The 24,392-nt window shown below is 36.3% G+C and overlaps 2 long non-coding RNA genes across 2 annotated transcripts in view; both read right to left on the bottom strand.

The window, feature by feature from the left end:
* Positions 1–21,888, bottom strand: part of LOC149130870 (uncharacterized) — a 506,474-nt gene extending 484,586 nt beyond the window's left edge. Inside the window, exons 1-2 of the long non-coding RNA XR_016238598.1 lie at positions 21,657–21,888; positions 19,210–19,252 (exon numbers count right to left, since the gene is read on the bottom strand). This is a non-coding gene — a long non-coding RNA (uncharacterized LOC149130870). The remainder of the gene's footprint in view (positions 1–19,209; positions 19,253–21,656) is intronic.
* LOC149130871 (uncharacterized) lies at positions 13,847–18,222 on the bottom strand. Its single transcript, XR_016238603.1, has 4 exons — positions 17,688–18,222; positions 17,435–17,477; positions 15,129–15,257; positions 13,847–13,973 (listed from the first exon to the last, which is right to left on the bottom strand). It is a non-coding gene; the product is annotated as an uncharacterized LOC149130871 (long non-coding RNA).
* Positions 21,889–24,392: the final 2,504 nt, after the last annotated feature.

Below are 24,392 nucleotides of genomic sequence, written 5' to 3'. Positions count from 1 at the left end.
GAACGAACGTACTTACGAACGAACAAACAAAGGAACGAACGAACGTACGTATTACATAGGCAGGAAATAACGAAAGAACAAACAAAGGAACGAACGTACTTACGAACGAACGAACGTACGTATTACATAGGCAGGAAATAACGAAAGAACGAACGAACAAACAAATGAACGAACGTACTTACGACCGAACGTACGTATTACATAGGCAGGAATTAACGAAAGAACGAACGAACAAACAAAGGAACGAACGTACTTACGAACGAACGAAAGAACGTATTACATAGGCAGGAATTAACGAACGAACAAACAAAGGAACGAACGTACTTACCAACGAACGAACGTACGTATTACATAGGCAGGAAATAACGAAAGGACGAACGAACAAACAAAGGAACGAACGTACTTACGACCGAACGTACGTATTACATAGGCAGGAAATAACGAAAGAACAAACAAATGAACAAACGTACTTACGAACGAACGAACGAACGAACGTACGTATTACGTAGGCAGGAATTAACGAAAGAACAAACAAAGGAACGAACGTACTTACGAACGAACGAAAATACGTATTACATAGGCAGGAATTAACGAAAGAACGAACGAACAAACAAATGAACGAACGTTCTTACGAACGAACGAACGTACGTATTACATAGGCCGGAATTAACGAAAGAACGAACGAACAAACAAAGGAACGAACGTACTTACGAACGAACGAAAGTACGTATTACATAGGCAGGAATTAACGAACGAACAAACAAATGAACGAACGTACTTACGAACGAACGAACGTACGTATTACATAGGCAGGAATTAACGAACGAACAAACAAAGGAACGAACGTACGTATTACATAGACAGGAAATAACGAAAGAACGAACGAACAAACAAAGGAACGAACGTACTTACGAACGAACGAACGTATTACATAGGCAGGAAATAACGAACGAACAAACAAATGAACGAACGTACTTACGAACGAACGTACGTATTACATAGGCAGGAAATAACGAAAGAACGAACGAACAAACAAATGAACGAACGTACGTATTACATAGGCAGGAATTAACGAAAGAACGAACGAACAAACAAATGAACGAACGAACGTACGTATTACATAGGCAGGAATTAACGAAAGAACGAACGAACAAACAAAGGAACGAACGTACTTACGAACGACCGAACGTACGTATTACATAGGAAGGAATTAACGAAAGAACAAACAAAGGAACGAACGTACTTACGAACGAACGAAAATACGTATTACATAGGCAGGAATTAACGAAAGAACGAACGAACAAACAAATGAACGAACGTACTTACGAACGAACGAACGTATTACATAGGCAGGAATTAACGAAAGAACGAACGAACAAACAAAGGAACGAACGTACTTACGAACGAACGAAAGTACGTATTACATAGGCAGAAATTAACGAACGAACAAACAAATGAACGAACGTACTTACGAACGAACGAACGTACGTATTACATAGGCAGGAATTAACGAACGAACAAACAAAGGAACGAACGTACGTATTACATAGACAGGAAATAACGAAAGAACGAACGAACAAACAAAGGAACGAACGTACTTACGAACGAACGAACGTATTACATAGGCAGGAAATAACGAACGAACAAACAAATGAACGAACGTACGTATTACATAGGCAGGAATTAACGAAAGAACGTACGTATTACATAGGCAGGAAATAACGAAAGAACGAACGAACAAACAAATGAACGAACGTACGTATTACATAGGCAGGAATTAACGAAAGAACGAACGAACAAACAAATGAACGAACGAACGTACGTATTACATAGGCAGGAATTAACGAAAGAACGAACGAACAAACAAAGGAACGAACGTACTTACGAACGAACGAACGTATTACATAGGCAGGAAATAACGAAAGAACGAACGAACAAACAAATGAACGAACGTACTTACGAACGAACGTACGTATTACATAGGCAGGAATTAACGAAAGAACGAACGTACTTACGAACGAACGAAAGTACGTATTACATAGGCAGGAATTAACGAAAGAACGAACGAACAAACAAATGAACGAACGTACGTATTACATAGGCAGGAATTAACGAAAGAACGAACGAACAAACAAAGGAACGAACGAACAAACAAAGGAACGAACGTACTTACGAACGAACGAACGTACGTATTACATAGACAGGAAATAACAAAAGAACGAACGAACAAACAAAGGAACGAACGTACTTACGAACGAACGAACGTATTACATAGGCAGGAAATAACGAAAGAACGAACGAACAAACAAATGAACGAACGTACTTACGAACGAACGTACGTATTACGTAGGCAGGAATTAACGAACGAACGTACGTATTACATAGGCAGGAAATAACGAACGAACAAACAAATGAACGAACGTACTTACGAACGACCGAACGTACGTATTACATAGGAAGGAATTAACGAAAGAACGAACGAACAAACAAAGGAACGAACGTACTTACGAGCGAACGAAAGTACGTATTACATAGGCAGGAATTAACGATAGAACGAACGAACAAACAAATGAACGAACGTACTTACGAACGTACGTATTACATAGGCAGGAATTAACGAAAGAACGAACGAACAAACAAAGGAACGAACGAACGTACGTATTACATAGGCAGGAAATAACGAAAGAACGAACGAACAAACAAAGGAACGAACGTACTTACGAACGAACGAAAGTACGTATTACATAGGCAGGAAATAACGAAAGAACGAACGAACAAACAAATGAACGAACGTACTTACGAACGAACGAACGTACGTATTACATAGGCAGGAATTAACGAAAGAACGAACGAACAAACAAAGGAACGAACCAAAGTACGTATTACATAGGCAGGAATTAACGAACGAACAAACAAATGAACGAACGTACTTACGAACGTACGTATTACATAGGCAGGAAATAACGAAAGAACGAACGAACAAACAAAGGAACGAACGTACTTACGAACGAACGAAAGTACGTATTACATAGGCAGGAAATAACGAAAGAACGAACGAACAAACAAAGGAACGAACGTACTTACGAACGAACGAAAGTACGTATTACATAGGCAGGAATTAACGAAAGAACGAACGAACAAACAAAGGAACGAACGTACTTACGAACGTACGTATTACAAAGGCAGGAAATAACGAAAGAACAAACAAAGGAACGAACGTACTTACGAACGAACAAACAAAGGAACGAACGAACGAACAAACAAATGAACGAATGTACTTACGAACGAACAAACAAAGGAACGAACGAACGTACGTATTACATAGGCAGGAAATAACGAAAGAACGAACGAACAAACAAAGGAACGAACGTACTTACGAACGAACGTACGTATTACATAGGCAGGAAATAACGAAAGAACGAACGAACAAACAAATGAACGAACGTACGTATTACATAGGCAGGAATTAACGAAAGAACGAACGAACAAACAAAGGAACGAACGTACTTACGAACGAACGAAAGAACGTATTACATAGGCAGGAATTAACGAACGAACAAACAAAGGAACGAACGTACTTACGAACGAACGAACGTACGTATTACATAGGCAGGAAATAACGAAAGGACGAACGAACAAACAAAGGAACGAACGTACTTACGACCGAACGTACGTATTACATAGGCAGGAAATAACGAAAGAACAAACAAATGAACGAACGTACTTACGAACGAACGTACGTATTACGTAGGCAGAAATTAACGAAAGAACAAACAAAGGAACGAACGTACTTACGAACGAACGAAAATACGTATTACATAGGCAGGAATTAACGAAAGAACGAACGAACAAACAAATGAACGAACGTACTTACGAACGAACGAACGTACGTATTACATTGGCCGGAATTAACGAAAGAACGAACGAACAAACAAAGGAACGAACGTACTTACGAACGTACGTATTACAAAGGCAGGAAATAACGAAAGAACGAACGAACAAACAAAGGAACGAACGTACTTACGAACGAACAAACAAAGGAACGAACGAACGAACAAACAAATGAACGAATGTACTTACGAACGAACAAACAAAGGAACGAACGAACGTACGTATTACATAGGCAGGAAATAACGAAAGAACGAACGAACAAACAAAGGAACGAACGTACTTACGAACGAACAAACAAAGGAACGAACGAACGTACGTATTACATAGGCAGGAAATAACGAAAGAACGAACGAACAAACAAAGGAACGAACGTACTTACGAACGAACGAACGTACGTATTACATAGGCAGGAAATAACGAACGAACAAACAAATGAACGAACGTACTTACGACCGAACGTACGTATTACATAGGCAGGAATTAACGAAAGAACGAACGAACAAACAAATGAACGAACGTACTTACGAACGTACGTATTACATAGGCAGGAATTAACGAAAGAACGAACGAACAAACAAAGGAACGAACGTACTTACGAACGAACGAACGTACGTATTACATAGACAGGAAATAACAAAAGAACGAACGAACAAACAAAGGAACGAACGTACTTACGAACGAACGAACGTATTACATAGGCAGGAAATAACGAAAGAACGAACGAACAAACAAATGAACGAACGTACTTACGAACGAACGTACGTATTACGTAGGCAGGAATTAACGAAAGAACGAACGAACGTACGTATTACATAGGCAGGAAATAACGAACGAACAAACAAATGAACGAACGTACTTACGAACGACCGAACGTACGTATTACATAGGAAGGAATTAACGATAGAACGAACGAACAAACAAATGAACGAACGTACTTACGAACGTACGTATTACATAGGCAGGAATTAACGAAAGAACGAACGAACAAACAAAGGAACGAACGTACTTACGAACGAACGAACGTACGTATTACATAGGCAGGAAATAACGAAAGAACGAACGAACAAACAAAGGAACGAACGTACTTACGAACGAACGAAAGTACGTATTACATAGGCAGGAAATAACGAAAGAACGAACGAACAAACAAAGGAACGAACGTACTTACGAACGAACGAAAGTACGTATTACATAGGCAGGAAATAACGAAAGAACGAACGAACAAACAAATGAACGAACGTACTTACGAACGAACGAACGTACGTATTACATAGGCAGGAATTAACGAAAGAACGAACGAACAAACAAAGGAACGAACCAAAGTACGTATTACATAGGCAGGAATTAACGAACGAACAAACAAATGAACGAACGTACTTACGAACGTACGTATTACATAGGCAGGAAATAACGAAAGAACGAACGAACAAACAAAGGAACGAACGTACTTACGAACGAACGAAAGTACGTATTACATAGGCAGGAAATAACGAAAGAACGAACGAACAAACAAAGGAACGAACGTACTTACGAACGAACGAAAGTACGTATTACATAGGCAGGAATTAACGAAAGAACGAACGAACAAACAAAGGAACGAACGTACTTACGAACGTACGTATTACAAAGGCAGGAAATAACGAAAGAACAAACAAAGGAACGAACGTACTTACGAACGAACAAACAAAGGAACGAACGAACGAACAAACAAATGAACGAATGTACTTACGAACGAACAAACAAAGGAACGAACGAACGTACGTATTACATAGGCAGGAAATAACGAAAGAACGAACGAACAAACAAATGAACGAACGTACGTATTACATAGGCAGGAATTAACGAAAGAACGAACGAACAAACAAAGGAACGAACGTACTTACGAACGAACGAAAGAACGTATTACATAGGCAGGAATTAACGAACGAACAAACAAAGGAACGAACGTACTTACGAACGAACGAACGTACGTATTACATAGGCAGGAAATAACGAAAGGACGAACGAACAAACAAAGGAACGAACGTACTTACGACCGAACGTACGTATTACATAGGCAGGAAATAACGAAAGAACAAACAAATGAACGAACGTACTTACGAACGAACGTACGTATTACGTAGGCAGAAATTAACGAAAGAACAAACAAAGGAACGAACGTACTTACGAACGAACGAAAATACGTATTACATAGGCAGGAATTAACGAAAGAACGAACGAACAAACAAATGAACGAACGTACTTACGAACGAACGAACGTACGTATTACATAGGCCGGAATTAACGAAAGAACGAACGAACAAACAAAGGAACGAACGTACTTACGAACGTACGTATTACAAAGGCAGGAAATAACGAAAGAACGAACGAACAAACAAAGGAACGAACGTACTTACGAACGAACAAACAAAGGAACGAACGAACGAACAAACAAATGAACGAATGTACTTACGAACGAACAAACAAAGGAACGAACGAACGTACGTATTACATAGGCAGGAAATAACGAAAGAACGAACGAACAAACAAAGGAACGAACGTACTTACGAACGAACAAACAAAGGAACGAACGAACGTACGTATTACATAGGCAGGAAATAACGAAAGAACGAACGAACAAACAAAGGAACGAACGTACTTACGAACGAACGAACGTACGTATTACATAGGCAGGAAATAACGAACGAACAAACAAATGAACGAACGTACTTACGACCGAACGTACGTATTACATAGGCAGGAATTAACGAAAGAACGAACGAACAAACAAATGAACGAACGTACTTACGAACGTACGTATTACATAGGCAGGAATTAACGAAAGAACGAACGAACAAACAAAGGAACGAACGTACTTACGAACGAACGAACGTACGTATTACATAGACAGGAAATAACAAAAGAACGAACGAACAAACAAAGGAACGAACGTACTTACGAACGAACGAACGTATTACATAGGCAGGAAATAACGAAAGAACGAACGAACAAACAAATGAACGAACGTACTTACGAACGAACGTACGTATTACGTAGGCAGGAATTAACGAAAGAACGAACGAACGTACGTATTACATAGGCAGGAAATAACGAACGAACAAACAAATGAACGAACGTACTTACGAACGACCGAACGTACGTATTACATAGGAAGGAATTAACGATAGAACGAACGAACAAACAAATGAACGAACGTACTTACGAACGTACGTATTACATAGGCAGGAATTAACGAAAGAACGAACGAACAAACAAAGGAACGAACGTACTTACGAACGAACGAACGTACGTATTACATAGGCAGGAAATAACGAAAGAACGAACGAACAAACAAAGGAACGAACGTACTTACGAACGAACGAAAGTACGTATTACATAGGCAGGAAATAACGAAAGAACGAACGAACAAACAAAGGAACGAACGTACTTACGAACGAACGAAAGTACGTATTACATAGGCAGGAAATAACGAAAGAACGAACGAACAAACAAATGAACGAACGTACTTACGAACGAACGAACGTACGTATTACATAGGCAGGAATTAACGAAAGAACGAACGAACAAACAAAGGAACGAACCAAAGTACGTATTACATAGGCAGGAATTAACGAACGAACAAACAAATGAACGAACGTACTTACGAACGTACGTATTACATAGGCAGGAAATAACGAAAGAACGAACGAACAAACAAAGGAACGAACGTACTTACGAACGAACGAAAGTACGTATTACATAGGCAGGAAATAACGAAAGAACGAACGAACAAACAAAGGAACGAACGTACTTACGAACGAACGAAAGTACGTATTACATAGGCAGGAATTAACGAAAGAACGAACGAACAAACAAAGGAACGAACGTACTTACGAACGTACGTATTACAAAGGCAGGAAATAACGAAAGAACAAACAAAGGAACGAACGTACTTACGAACGAACAAACAAAGGAACGAACGAACGAACAAACAAATGAACGAATGTACTTACGAACGAACAAACAAAGGAACGAACGAACGTACGTATTACATAGGCAGGAAATAACGAAAGAACGAACGAACAAACAAATGAACGAACGTACGTATTACATAGGCAGGAATTAACGAAAGAACGAACGAACAAACAAAGGAACGAACGTACTTACGAACGAACGAAAGAACGTATTACATAGGCAGGAATTAACGAACGAACAAACAAAGGAACGAACGTACTTACGAACGAACGAACGTACGTATTACATAGGCAGGAAATAACGAAAGGACGAACGAACAAACAAAGGAACGAACGTACTTACGACCGAACGTACGTATTACATAGGCAGGAAATAACGAAAGAACAAACAAATGAACGAACGTACTTACGAACGAACGTACGTATTACGTAGGCAGAAATTAACGAAAGAACAAACAAAGGAACGAACGTACTTACGAACGAACGAAAATACGTATTACATAGGCAGGAATTAACGAAAGAACGAACGAACAAACAAATGAACGAACGTACTTACGAACGAACGAACGTACGTATTACATAGGCCGGAATTAACGAAAGAACGAACGAACAAACAAAGGAACGAACGTACGTATTACAAAGGCAGGAAATAACGAAAGAACGAACGAACAAACAAAGGAACGAACGTACTTACGAACGAACAAACAAAGGAACGAACGAACGAACAAACAAATGAACGAATGTACTTACGAACGAACAAACAAAGGAACGAACGAACGTACGTATTACATAGGCAGGAAATAACGAAAGAACGAACGAACAAACAAAGGAACGAACGTACTTACGAACGAACAAACAAAGGAACGAACGAACGTACGTATTACATAGGCAGGAAATAACGAAAGAACGAACGAACAAACAAAGGAACGAACGTACTTACGAACGAACGAACGTACGTATTACATAGGCAGGAAATAACGAACGAACAAACAAATGAACGAACGTACTTACGACCGAACGTACGTATTACATAGGCAGGAATTAACGAAAGAACGAACGAACAAACAAATGAACGAACGTACGTATTACATAGGCAGGAATTAACGAAAGAACGAACGAACAAACAAAGGAACGAACGTACTTACGAACGAACGAACGTACGTATTACATAGACAGGAAATAACAAAAGAACGAACGAACAAACAAAGGAACGAACGTACTTACGAACGAACGAACGTATTACATAGGCAGGAAATAACGAAAGAACGAACGAACAAACAAATGAACGAACGTACTTACGAACGAACGTACGTATTACGTAGGCAGGAATTAACGAAAGAACGAACGAACGTACGTATTACATAGGCAGGAAATAACGAACGAACAAACAAATGAACGAACGTACTTACGAACGACCGAACGTACGTATTACATAGGAAGGAATTAACGATAGAACGAACGAACAAACAAATGAACGAACGTACTTACGAACGTACGTATTACATAGGCAGGAATTAACGAAAGAACGAACGAACAAACAAAGGAACGAACGTACTTACGAACGAACGAACGTACGTATTACATAGGCAGGAAATAACGAAAGAACGAACGAACAAACAAAGGAACGAACGTACTTACGAAAGTACGTATTACATAGGCAGGAAATAACGAAAGAACGAACGAAGGAACGAACGTACGTATTACATAGACAGGAAATAACGAACGAACAAACAAAGGAACGAACGTACTTACGAACGAACGTATTACATAGGCAGGAAATAACGAAAGAACGAACGAACAAACAAATGAACGAACGTACTTACGAACGAACGTACGTATTACGTAGGCAGGAATTAACGAAAGAACGAACGAACGTACGTATTACATAGGCAGGAAATAACGAACGAACAAACAAATGAACGAACGTACTTACGAACGACCGAACGTACGTATTACATAGGCAGGAATTAACGAAAGAACGAACGAACAAACAAAGGAACGAACGTACTTACGAACGAACGAAAGTACGTATTACATAGGCAGGAATTAACGATAGAACGAACAAACAAATGAACGAACGTACTTACGAACGAACGAACGTACGTATTACATAGGCAGGAATTAACGAAAGAACGAACGAACAAAGAAAGGAACGAACGTACTTACGAACGAACGTACTTACGAACGAACGAACGTACGTATTACATAGGCAGGAAATAACGAAAGAACAAACAAAGGAACGAACGTACTTACGAACGAACGAAAGTACGTATTACATAGGCTGGAAATAACGAACGAACGTACGTATTACATAGGCAGGAATTAACGAACGAACAAACAAAGGAACGAACGAACGAAAGTACGTATTACATAGGCAGGAATTAACGAAAGAACGAACGAACAAACAAAGGAACGAACGTACGTATTACAAAGGAAGGAAATAAGGAAAGAACGAACGAACAAACAAAGGAACGAACGTACTTACGAACGAACAAACAAATGAACGAATGTACTTACGAACGAACGTACGTATTACATAGGCAGGAAATAACGAAAGAACGAACGAACAAACAAAGGAACGAACGTACTTACGACCGAACGTACGTATTACATAGGCAGGAATTAACGAACGAACAAACAAAGGAACGAAAGAACGTATTACATAGGCAGGAATTAACGAAAGAACGAACGAACAAACAAAGGAACGAACGTACGTATTACATAGGCAGGAAATAACGAAAGGACGAACGAACAAACAAAGGAACGAACGTACTTACGACCGAACGTACGTATTACATAGGCAGGAAATAACGAAAGAACAAACAAATGAACCAACGTACTTACGAACGAACGTACGTACGTATTACGTAGGCAGGAATTAACGAAAGAACAAACAAAGGAACGAACGTACTTACGAACGAACGAAAATACGTATTACATAGGCAGGAATTAACGAAAGAACGAACGAACAAACAAATGAACGAACGTACTTACGAACGTACGTATTACATAGGCCGGAATTAACGAAAGAACAAACAAGGGAACGAACGTACTTCCGAACGAACGAACGTACGTATTACATAGGCAGGAAATAACGAACGAACAAACAAAGGAACGAACGTACTTACGAACGAACGAAAGTACGTATTACATAGGCAGGAATTAACGAACGAACGAAAGTACGTATTACATAGGCAGGAATTAACGAACGAACGTACTTACGAACGTACGTATTACATAGGCAGGAATTAACGAACGAACAAACAAATGAACGAACGTACTTACGAACGAACGAACAAACAAATGAACGAACGTACTTACGAACGAACGAAAGTACGTATTACATAGGCAGGAAATAACGAACGAACAAAGAAACGAACGTACTTACGAACGTACGTACGTATTACATTAAATTACCAAATTTCTCCTCAAACATTAAATCCACATTTTCCTATCCTGCCCCCGCCCCCACCCCAACATAGAATATTCTCTTCCATTCCATAATTCGGTATAGTGTACATTTAAAGACTGGCTTTTGTTTTTCCAATCAGGTTTCAAAGTTGGAAGAAGAGGTGATGAGGAAGACATGGAAAGGTAGGCACACACACACTTACACATATATGCAGTCACTACTAGATTCATAATATATACAAACATACACACACAAACTGATGTTCATAGATACATATTCATAATATATACACACATTACTCGATTCATAATATATACACACAAGCACATACATTACTCAATTCATAATATATACACACAAACACACATTACTCGATTCATAATATATACACATACATACATTACTCGATTCATAATATATACACACACATTACTCGATTCATAATATATACACTACTCGATTCATAATATATACACATTACTCGATTCATAATATATATACACAAGCACACACATTACTCGATTCATAATATATGCACACACATTACTCGATTCATAATATATACACATACATACATTACTCGATTCATAATATATACACACACATTACTTGATTCATAATATATACACATACATACATTACTAGATTCATAATATATACACACAAGCACACACATTACTCGATTCATAATATATACACATACATACATTACTCGATTCATGATATATACACATACATACATTACTCGATTCATAATATATATACACAAGCACACACATTACTCGATTCATAATATATACACACAAGCACACACATTACTCGATTCATAATATATATACACACACACACATTACTTGATTCATATACCTGATATGCTTCTATAATTACTGTTGTATTGAAAGATCTAGATTAGCAACAGTCAGTGCTACTATCACCAACTGAAAATCTAGGTTACTTTAGGTGAGCCTAGTAACTGATGGTATTGGGGTCTTGTTGTTTGTCACTTGGTGAATCCTTGACAGTATACAACTAAGCTATTACTGTACATATATATATTTATTCAGTTATTATGTCACATGCTAAAAGAAACAGGCCTCTGTAAAGTGCAACACCTAACCAACAGTGGAGCTCATTGCTGGTTCCACTCCAGTACCCGGTGTTGTACGATGTGGGACATAGGCCAATGTACGGAATACAAGCCAAATGATTGAAGTAATAATACAGTAAGGTTTTCTTGAAGCATTGACAGGTGTGGCTATGTGATAGAGAAGTTTGCTTCCCAACCATTGAATCCCCTTGTGCTGGTGCCACGTAAAGGGCACTCAGTCCACTGTGTGGGGTGGTTGGTGTTAGGAGTGCTGCAATTATGAATCTGTGGTTCATGCGTCCTGGCATCTCTTGTGGGTATTTTTCTAGCCAGAAGGTGATCATCGCTTCTATACCCTAATCGTGTGGGATTATATTGTACAAATTCACATCGAATGATACTAACAGGGTTCCTTCACTTATTGTCTTCGGGAGGCAGTTTAGCATGTCTAAGTCATCCCTGATGCAGCTTTTCACATATTTTAGAAACGGTTTGAGTAAGATGTCGAGGAAGTTGCTCAAACGGTGGGCTTCACAAACAGGGCCAGCAATGATGGGTCTCAGTTTGAGGTCAGTAGGGGGAGGATCATTAATGCATAGGCTTGGAGAAACACTGCAAGCTTTACAAATATCTGGATTTTTGTGTATTTTAGGTAATCCATAGAATAGACTAGGTCTATATTTGAAGAGGATAAGTTTTAAAGAGTCTTCTGTGGGTTGTATTGTATTCATAGTAAATATTATCTTCCATCGTGGAGAATATTCACTTTTTGTAGTATTCTGTGTCCATCACCACTACCGCACTTCCTTTGTCGGCTTCTTTAATGGTGTGGTTTATATCATTCTGTAACTCGATTAGGTTTTTACATTAAGGTTGGATTTAATTTGTAGGGTATTGAAAGGAAAACTGGTAATGTGTTCACAAAAAGCACGAAGTGCTTTATTTCTACCTTTTGTAGGACGGCATTCGCTTTTGACTATAGACTCATCTTCACTGGTGTAGTTTTACATGAACAAATTGACACAAGAGTCTTAATTTTTGGTTTAATGTGAACACCCGGCCATATATACGTATGTATATTGGCAAATATTGGGTTGTCCGTAAAGTTCATGCCGGTCATTACAATTTTGGGGATTTCTTACTCTTACATGCATATCGTTTCTACATATTTAACATTACTAGATTCATAATATATACACACACTACTCCTTCGAAATGCGGAGTAGACGGGACAACTGATGAAGGGAAATTTAAACGTGTCGCCTCTCTGTTTTCCTTCGCTCTTCAATAAAAAAGTTTGTTTCCTTCTTGTGATGTCCTGCACCCATATGTGCATATGATAGAACGCCATGTTTTATCATAATTTAGTTTACACAATGTATAAATATGATTACATACTATACACTTAGTTTCTACAACATTTAAATATGATAATTTAGTTTCCAAGTATGATCACTTACTCACAGTAAGTGAAATATATGTATAAACAATAACAAGCAGACATTGTTTTTTAATTTTTTATTGACACTTTAATATTTCATCGTCTTGTATTTTCGTATATTCAGAGCCAGGAACTTATCAATTTGAAGCTAACTTCTTTGTCCAGTCCTCCAGAGTAACTGCTTGGTTTCTGGAGAAGAAGAAGAGTATAAGAAACCAACAAGACATTTTGTTAATTAAAATAAAGTGTCTATTTTATTTAATTTAAAGTATGATAATTTAGTGTTTACGATGTTTAAATATGATTACATAATATATATTTAGTTTCTACAACATTTAAGTTTGATGATTTAGTGTCTATAATGATTACATTCTACAACATTTAAGTTTGATGATTTAGTGTCTATAATGATTACATTCTACAACATTTAAGTTCGATGATTTAGTGTCTATAATGATTAGATTCTACAACATTTAAGTTTGATGATTTATTGTCTATAATGATTAGATTCTACAACATTTAAGTTCGATGATTTAGTGTCTATAATGATTAGATTCTACAACATTTAAGTTTGATGATTTATTGTCTATAATGATTAGATTCTACAACATTTAAGTTCGATGATTTAGTGTCTATAATGATTAGATTCTACAACATTTAAGTTTGATGATTTAGTGTCTACAATGATTAGATTCTACAACATTTAAGTTCGATGATTTAGTGATTACATTCTATATGATTAGATTCTACAACATTTAAGTTTGATGATTTAGTGTCTATAATGATTAGATTCTACAACATTTAAGTTTGATGATTTAGTGTCTATAATGATTAAATTCTACAACATTTAAGTTTGATGATTTAGTGTCTATAATGATTAGATTCTACAACATTTAAATTTGATGATTTATTGTCTATAATGATTAGATTCTACAACATTTAAGTTCGATGATTTAGTGTCTATAATGATTAGATTCTACAACATTTAAGTTTGATGATTTAGTGTCTATAATGATTACATTCTACAACATTTAAGTTCGATGATTTAGTGTCTATAATGATTACATTCTATATGATTAGATTCTACAACATTTAAGTTTGATGATTTAGTGTCTACAATGATTAGATTCTACAACATTTAAGTTCGATGATTTAGTGATTACATTCTATATGATTAGATTTTACAACATTTAAGTTTGATGATTTATTGTCTATAATGATTAGATTCTACAACATTTAAGTTCGATGATTTAGTGTCTATAATGATTACATTCTACAACATTTAAGTATGATAATTTAGTTTCTACGGAAATGAAATATATGTATAAATAATAACAAACAGACATTGTTTTTTAACTCTTTATTGGCACATTAATATTGTCATCGTCTTGTATTTTATTATATTCAGGTCCAGGAACTTGTCAGTTTGAATCTGACTTCTTTGTCCAGTCCTCCAGAGTAACTGCTTCGTTTCTGGAGATGAAAAAGAAACGAAGAAGGCATCCTGCATGTGTATTTTGTTGATGAAAATAAATTGATATAATAAAAAGTGTGTCTATTTTATTTAATTTAAAGTATGATAATTTAGTTTCTATAATCTTTAGATATGATTACATACTATATATGTAGTTTCTACAACTTTTATATAAAAGGACTCTCGCCTTCTTCCCAGGTTAGGAGTCTTCCACCATGTTCTCCCACTGATCGACTAGTGTGTATGTATATATATATTATGAACCTAGTAAAGTGTGTATATATTATGAATGGAGTAATGTATGTGTGTATATATTATGGATCTAGTAATGTGTGTGTATATATTACTAGCAGAAATGGCCGGGTTATAGAATATAATGAAATCTAAAAACGCAGTCTAGACATTAAGTGGAATGCCAGTCTCTCATCCAGGAGGGCCTTGAAATCAATGTTACCAACTGGGGACAATGTGTGTCGTAGTGATAATAAAAAGACCCAAAGGAGGTCTGCAACGAAATAATTTTACTCAACACTTTGCAAGTGAATCAGTGGAGGCAAAGATGCATCTCATTTACTTGACAATTTATGCACCACATTGCAGAAATCACAATGTAAGTATATCTGAAAGGGTAGTCTTACACTGTTCTACTGTTGAGTTACAAATAATGCTCATCAAAAATATATAAATTTTCATGGGAACTATGGCCGTTATATATAGAATATAATTTCATAAAGATACGTAGTTTTGGATAAGAAAACAAATGACTAATTTGTGTGTGATGGGTGTATGTATGTCTAGATATCTGTATGCATGTATATACGTGTACATATACATGTATCATCATCGTTTAACGTCCACTTTCCATGCTAGCATGGGTTGGACGACTTGACTGAGGACTGGTGAAACCGGATGGCAACACCAGGCTCCAATCTGAATGTATACATATACATCTCTCTCTGAGAGTATCGAAATGTGATTGTTTCAGTTAGCAGAATAGTTTCATTGTAAAAGTATTTGACATGAGTGTTTTTGTTTCACTTTTGACAAGTAATACTTAAATAATGGAGGAGATATTATGTTGCCGTGTGCTCGAACTCTGCAAGAAGTTAATAATTTTTTTTGACTAAAACGCAAATGGAACCCTAAGTAAGGCATGTGTAAAATTTGAATGAAATTGGTTGCATAGTTTTAGGGATTCACACAGACAGACATTCTCATTTTTATATATATAGATGAATCGAGTAATGTATGTGCTTGTGTGTATATATTATGAATCTAGTAACGTATGTGATTGTGTGTATATATTATGAATCTAGTAATGTGTGTGCTTGTGTGTATATATTATGAATCTAGTAATGTGTGTGTATATATTATGAATCTAGTAATGTGTGTGTATATATTATGAATCGAGTAATGTATGTGCTTGTGTGTATATATTATGAATCGAGTAATGTATGTATGTGTATATATTATGAATCTAGTAATGAGTGTGTTTGTGTGTATATATTATGAATCGAGTAATGTGTGTGCATATATTATGAATCGAGTAATGTATGTGTATATATTATGAATCAAATAATGTATGTATGTGCTTGTGTGTATATATTATGAATCTAGTAATGTGTGTGTATATATTATGAATCGAGTAATGTATGTGCTTGTGTGTATATATTATGAATCGAGTAATGTATGTATGTGTATATATTATGAATCTAGTAATGAGTGTGTTTGTGTGTATATATTATGAATCTAGTAATGAGTGTGTTTGTGTGTATATATTATGAATCTAGTAATGAGTGTGTTTGTGTGTATATATTATGAATCGAGTAATGTGTGTGCATATATTATGAATCGAGTAATGTATGTGTATATATTATGAATCAAATAATGTATGTATGTGCTTGTGTGTATATATTATGAATCTAGTAATGTGTGTATATATTATGAATCGAGTAATGTATGTGCTTGTGTGTATATATTATGAATCGAGTAATGTATGTATGTGTATATATTATGAATCTAGTAATGAGTGTGTTTGTGTGTATATATTATGAATCGAGTAATGTGTGTATATATTATGAATATGTATCTATGAACATCAGTTTGTGTGTGTATGTTTGTATATATTATGAATCTAGTAGTGACTGCATATATGTGTAAGTGTGTGTGTGCCTACCTTTCCATGTCTTCCTCATCACCTCTTCTTCCAACTTTGAAACCTGATTGGAAAAACAAAAGCCAGTCTTTAAATGTACACTATACCGAATTATGGAAGAGAATATTCTATGTTGGGGTGGGGGCAGGATAGGAAAATGTGGATTTAACGTTTGAGGAGAAATTTGGCAATTTAATGAAACTAATCTAATCTAGCAAAAACGAAATATATTTTAATTAAAATGTATACATAGGCTCTTGCTAAGCTTTCTTACCAGAATAGCCTGCTACTTATTTTGTGTCTTTCATGAGGACGTAAACACCAACACAGACGCACATATATCTGCAGTGGGACTGAATGGTTGGGAAGCAAACTTGTCTATCACATAACCACACCTGTCAATGCTTCAAGAAAACCTTACTGTATTATTATTACTTCAATCATTTGGCTTGTATTCCGTACATTAGCCTATGCCCCACATCGTACAACACCGGGTACTGGAGTGGAACCAGCAATGAGCTCCACTGTTGGTTAGGTGTTGCACTTTACAGAGGCCTGTTTCTTTTAGCATGTGACATAATAACTGAATAAATATATATATGTACAGTAATAGTTTAGTTGTATACTGTCAAGGATTCACCAACAGTGACAAACAACAAGACCCCAATACCATCAGTTATTAGGCTCACCTAAAGTAACCTAGATTTTCAGTTGGTGATAGTAGCACTGACTGTTGCTAATCTAGATCTATCAATAATTATTCAATACAACAGTAATTATAGAAGCATATCAGGTATATGAATCAAGTAATGTGTGTGTGTGTATATATATTATGAATCGAGTAATGTGTGTATATATTATGAATCTAGTAATGTTTGTATGTGTATATATTATGAATCTAGTAATGTGTGTATATATTATGAATCAAGTAATGTGTGTGTATATATTATGAATCGAGTAATGTATGTGCTTGAGTGTATATTATGAATCGAGTAATGTGTGTGTATATATTATGAATCGAGTAATGTATGTGCTTGTGTGTATATATTATGAATCAAGTATTGTGTGTATATATTATGAATCTAGTAATGTATGTGTATATATTATGAATCAAGTAATGTGTGTGCTTGTGTGTATATATTATGAATCTAGTAATGTATGTATGTATGTGTATATATTATGAATCAAGTAATGTGTGTATATATTATGAATCTAGTAATGTGTGTATATATTATGAATCAAGTAATGTGTGTGTATATATTATGAATCGAGTAATGTATGTGCTTGTGTGTATATTATGAATCGAGTAATGTGTGTGTGTATATATTATGAATCGAGTAATGTATGTGCTTGTGTGTATATATTATGAATCGAGTAATGTATGTATGTGTATATATTATGAATCGAGTAATGTATGTATGTGTATATATTATGAATCGAGTAATGTGAGTGCTTGTGTGTATATATTATGAATCTAGTAATGTATGTATGTGTATATATTATGAATCAAGTAATGTGTGTGCTTGTGTGTATATATTATGAATCTAGTAATGTGTGTGTGTGTGTATATATATTATGAATTGAGTAATGTATGTGCTTGTGTGTATATATTATGAATCAAGTAATGTGTGTGCTTGTGTGTATATATTATGAATCTAGTAATGTATGTGTATATATTATGAATCGAGTAATGTATGTATGTGTATATATTATGAATCGAGTAATGTGTGTGTATGTTTGTATATATTATGAATCTAGTAGTGACTGCATATATGTGTAAGTGTGTGTGTGCCTACCTTTCCATGTCTTCCTCATCACCTCTTCTTGCAACTTTGAAACCTGATTGGAAAAACAAAAGCCAGTCTTTAAATGTACACTATACCGAATTATGGAATGGAAGAGAATATTCTATATTGGGGTGGGGGCAGGATAGGAAAATGTGGATTTAACGTTTGAGGAGAAATTTGGTAATTTAATGAAACAAATCTAATCTAGCAAAAACGAAATATATTTTGATTAAAATGTATACATAGGCTCTTTCTTACCAGAATAGCCTGCTACTTATTTTGTGTCTTTCATGAGGATGTAAACACCAACACAGACGCACATATATCTGCAGTGGGACTGAATGGTTGGGAAGCAAACTTGTCTATCACATAACCACACCTGTCAATGCTTCAAGAAAACCTTACTGTATTATTATTACTTCAATCATTTGGCTTGTATTCCGTACATTAGCCTATGCCCCACATCGTACGACACCGGGTACTGGAGTGGAACCAGCAATGAGCCCCACTGTTGGTTATGTGTTGCACTTTACAGAGGCCTGTTTCTTTTAATGTAGAGTAATAGCTTAGTTGTATACTGTCAAGGACTCACCAAGAGTGACAAACAACAAGACCCCAAAACCATCAGTTATTAGGCTCACCTAAAGTAACCTAGATCTATCAATAATTATTCAATACAACAGTAATTATAGAAGCATATCAGATATACAACTAAGCTATCAGAGAACTGAATTAGTTATGAAGCTGCTGCAATTGATGAAATGGTTGACTAAACTGAAAGGTATAATGAATAAACATTCCAATTGGTCAAAACAACAGGGTCCCAAGTGGTATGCACGAATAAAAGGTGGTAAAAGCGAGAAGGGTAACACGAGTCGAACAAAGAAAAATATATGCATTTCAATGATCAATAATTAAATTTAAATAAAAGAAAATTTGCTACAGATTCAGTTCAAGATCACAGCTCAGGTGGGCCTCTAAAGAGAAAGACCTATCATTACGAAAAGGGAGCACATAAGAAAATATTGAGGTGTTTGGCCCAAAACATTTACAAATCAAGTACGATTCCCTTAAGCATACATCTGTTTAAATTAGCATTAAAGTGTGTGTAGGAGGGGGGGCTTTGGATAGGCCTAACCATTCAATAGTATAGCTCATATTCCTCCTCTTCAAATCCTGAGTATAATATGCCAATGCAGTAGAATTGGAGTATTTGGCATTCGAAAATGAGCTCATGTGGACCCGATATCTCCTTTTAAATTCAATAGTGATGCCAATATATCTCTCTAACACTACTACATTTACAGAGATTTTTTTTTTTTTATTAAGCAAAAACCCCTTAAGAGGACATAAGTTTCAGGGTCCTTGCATATTTAATAAGGTCTACATTTTCTCCTACAGAGGCATTCCTAAGCGCTGAATCATCAATGCCTGCCCCAGTGACACCTGAGCACTTCCAGCTGCTGTCCTATTTTTATTTTTGTTCTTTGGGGCATGAAAAGAGCACCATGCGAACATGGTTGATGCCAGTAGCCCCTGACTGGCTCCAGATGAAGGACAAGGAATAGAAAAGAGAAAGGAAACCAAGAACTCTAGAGAAAAGAACAGAGTGATACACAAATGCCCTCACACCAGAATTACACTAATCGGTCTAGAATCCCCAACCAAACATAAAGCCCAGTAACTCCAACAACAGAATATCCACCAATTGATTACACAAACACAATATAAAACATCAACAGGATTTTTAACATTGGACAAATGCAGCGATTGAAGAGAAAATAAACAAGTTTTTATAGTCAGAGAAGAAGAGACATTGAAAGTTCCAAGTAGGCAATGTGTTATTACTGATTGAAAAAGCTACAAAGAAAGGAAACTTTGGTGAGGCTATAGACCCATTGGGGACAGAGGTAGATTATTATGGACATTTGTCACCTGTGGTGGATTTGTGAAACAGTAGATCCACAGTTTACTTAACAAAGATAATCCAATGATAAGCTTGATGCCAGACACATTTAAATGATACTACTCGGAAGTGATGTTCAGTAGTAGCCATTACATCCTCATATTCATTCGTTCTATGTTTTTACCCCCCACTTGTCTGTACGAGATGTAATGGGCGATAAATGACATTTCATTGCTCTTTCGGTTCGTTGGAGCAAAGTTTTCTTTTCAAAAATATTTATTACATTTGCTTTGTTCTGATTTATAGTAGCTTAATTTTCGACTTAGGATGTCTTCAAGTTAAAAAATGGAGATTCACAAACTTGTAACGACCGGCACGAACTTTGCGGACAACCGAATATTTGCCAATATACATACGTATATATGGCCGGGTGTTCACATTAAACCAAAAATTAAGACTCTTGTGTCAATTTGTTCGTGTAAAACGCATTAAAAGGCGACGGTAAAAGACAATGGGTATAAAAAGAAAAAAGATTCTATTCTTTGCCTACCTTGTTGCAGCCATAATTCTTAATTCTTCAGCGGCTAAAATTACGTTACTTCAATCAGAGAGGGTCGATTCTGGAATGGCTTTACATGTATCAATAACATACATCGATTCGTAAACACTCAATCAGTAAAGCTAGCTGTATTTCTTTAGCCGCAGGTATTTCGTACGAAATGTATGTTTATTTTGTTTTTTTAAAATTAATTAATTATTATTTATTTAATTAATTTCGTCTTTGAGAATTAGGAGTATTTAGGAGGGGGACTGGAGTAGGAGGAAAAATGATAAAGCGAGGTAAAAACCCGCCAGGGTCAATGGTCCGGCAATGAAAGAAGTGAAAGGGGAAGGGGGGCGCGAACCCAGGCAGCCTCGACCACCTGTCGCGCCCCAACGCCCCTTCCACCTCTAGCACCACTGTTCCATCTTACTGGCGGCAATTTTATACGTGAAAATTAGGATTTATAAACCTAACTTTTCCCAGAATTCAATAAAAAAAAATTATAGAACATCTTTTTGATTAAAAAGAAATTTAATTCCTACAATGTTTGTTTGTTTATAGTTTCAGCTTAGAGCTGCGGCCGTACTGGTGCACCGCCGCCAATTTTCTCTGAGCCTCTTTCATTTGGCTGAGATATTTTAATTTATTTCTTTACATTTCTGATGTCTAGGGATGGATACTGATGTGTATTAGCGAGTTTTCGGGAGAATTTAAAAGGCAAATATGCCTTATCTTGTCTTATTCATTTTGCCCCAGCCAAGTTTGTCCTTTACATGCTCAAATAGAATTGGAGTTTAAATATGACATTTTTTAACTAAATTTCTGTTGGTGTCTCGGTGGTCTTGTGGGTAAAGGCATATGTAGACACCAATAACATTCCGGGCAGGGTTCAATATCACCCAGGGCCTGCACTAAGGAGTCTTATGAAAATTTTTCACTTCATTTTTTATCTCACAGGGACTGACAAACAATTATATATGGAACATAAAACGATTATATATACTCTTTTACTTGTTTCAGTCTTTCTTTTGACTGGCCATGCTGGAGCACCCCAGGACTTATTCTATCGGTCTGTTTTGCCGAACCGCTAAGTTATGGGGGGGACATAAACACACCAGCATCTGTTGTCAATGATCCTCCCCCTACTGACCTGAAACTGAGACCCATCATTGCTGGCCCACTGCGTAGTACCTTGGGCAAGTGTCTTCTACTATGGCTTCGAGCCAACCAAAGCCTTGTGAGTGAATTTGGTAGACGGAAACTGAAAGAAGCCCTTAGCTCGACTAAAGGCGGTGCTCCAGTATGGCCGCAGTGAAGTGATTGAAACAAGTAAAAGAGTATATATATATATATATATATATATTGGAGGATTCGTTTTGAAGTTTGAAAATACACCTGAATCTCAAAACGTGTGGTCGTTTGTAAATTTTGTAATAGATGTGTGGTAAGTAGCTTGCTAACAAACCACGTGGTTCGGGGTTCAGTCCCACTGCGTGACATCTTGAGCAAGTGTTTTCTACTATAGCCTCGGGCCGACCAAAGCCTTCGTCTTTCTGGAGTAGTTCTAATGCGACTGAAATTCTATGAGAATGTTTGACTTCGTGGCCATAGAAACGGAAATTAGGAGGACAAAACGCTTTACGTTCTGAGTTCAATTTACACGGGGCGGGGGAAGGATACGTAAACTGAATTAAATTAGTAGGAAAAATCTTACATAACGCAATGATTAGGTATATTAGGAAACCAGTATGCTTTTCAATCTCTTTAACAACTCCTAACAATGACTTTTATTCCCACCTCAGTTCATCTAATTGCATATATCTATCGTTACTTTTCATAAAAAGACTTCACGTTTGTTTTTCTTCTTATATTTCCACGTGTGTTTCTCTATTTTGTGCCATATTTTTATTATATTTCACTACACATGAGAATGAAAATGCCACAAACACCAAACTCTACAGTTAAAAGTCTCAACGAAGAGACTCTTAAGGAACTGAGAGAGATGAACACGAATTTGAGACTTCTGATTAGCAACACTGATGAACTCACTCGCTCCACACAAGAGGAAAATGAAAGAAAGAACAATCCCTGGAACAGCTCAATCAACATTTGTCCGAATTATGCACCACTCTTCATTCTTTACCACATAATAGTTGCTTAAATGAAAATCCACCTACAGATGATACACAAGATAGAAGCCCATCCCCCTCCACTAGCAATTAAAAACCGCATTATACACATATAGAATGAAAAACTTAAAGCCAGAAAGGTTTCTTTCTGAAACATGATCAAAAACAAGCACAAGGCAGAAATTTATGAACACTGGTTAAATTCTGCCTCATAAACTCCAAACTAAACGTATTCCAAACGAACAGGACCAACAAAGAGAATTAAGGGAGAAACTAACACTTGGAAAACATGAAGACAGAAATAGAACTGCTTAAGCTTAGAGCGCTGAGCAATGAAGAAAAATTGAAGAACATAGATGAGGAAATCTACAACGAATTAAAGAAACATTGAGATGGTCAACGCTTGGAAAGTGTCTTTAAACTGTGGCAAACAACTTGTGAAGCTGAAGAAACAAACTCGCTACAAGGCTGGCAAAGACAAAGCAATTTGTTTATTAACTACGAAACACAGTTCATCGTAGAATAGGCATCGGATAAGCCCTTGCTGAAGGAAAATAAAGCAAAAACATACACAGAAATGAACCCAGGCTTATCGAACACAAACCAGAGACGG

This window comes from Octopus bimaculoides, chromosome 27 (assembly GCF_046866305.1).
Source record: "Octopus bimaculoides isolate indiv1 chromosome 27, ASM4686630v1, whole genome shotgun sequence".
Lineage (NCBI taxonomy): Eukaryota > Metazoa > Mollusca > Cephalopoda > Octopoda > Octopodidae > Octopus > Octopus bimaculoides.
This window is presented reverse-complemented; position numbering and strand designations above follow the sequence as displayed.